A 621-nucleotide genomic window follows, 5' to 3' on the forward strand; every position below is an offset into this window, starting at 1 on the left:
TTACACGTGTTGTTGCGTTGGCGTTCTAATCGAACTGGAAGCTGTTTTGTAAACTGCTTCGCTTTGTTGCCCGATTGTTGACTTTCTTGTTCCCACCGGAGGGGGGGTGTGTCTCTGACCTTGGATAAATAATGATAACTACTGAAGGTGAGGGAAAATTTCGACAAATGAACGTTACGTGAATGAATAAATAAATATATATTTGTTTCTCTTCTTCTTGAAGTCATTGAGTACTTGTGTACATAGACACAGTTACTCCGGCGAAAAAAAAAACAACATAGAAACGAAAGTAAGAAGAAAAAAGGTTTGAAGATCAAACGTTACAAGGTTCAGTTGGTGAGCTCACGAACCTTTTAGTAGCGGAGGACCGAAGAAACCACATAATAATATTATTTGTGTTAGAATCAGGTTGAGGTGAGAAAAAGTGACCAACACTAAGAATATAAAGTCGACAACAAAACTGAAGGGAAGGACTGCGGAGGTTAAGTAAGTAGACGCACGAGAAAAGATATTTGGACACAGCACAGCCAAGGGGTCGTACACGGTTATGTCAGCGAGGGCAGCAAGCCCTGATTGTAGCTATGTCAGCAGCGGAAAATCCAATGAATCAAGGGGAAGTCC

This window comes from Trypanosoma equiperdum (assembly GCF_001457755.1).
Source record: "Trypanosoma equiperdum strain OVI genome assembly, contig: ctg_1063, whole genome shotgun sequence".
Lineage (NCBI taxonomy): Eukaryota > Euglenozoa > Kinetoplastea > Trypanosomatida > Trypanosomatidae > Trypanosoma > Trypanosoma equiperdum.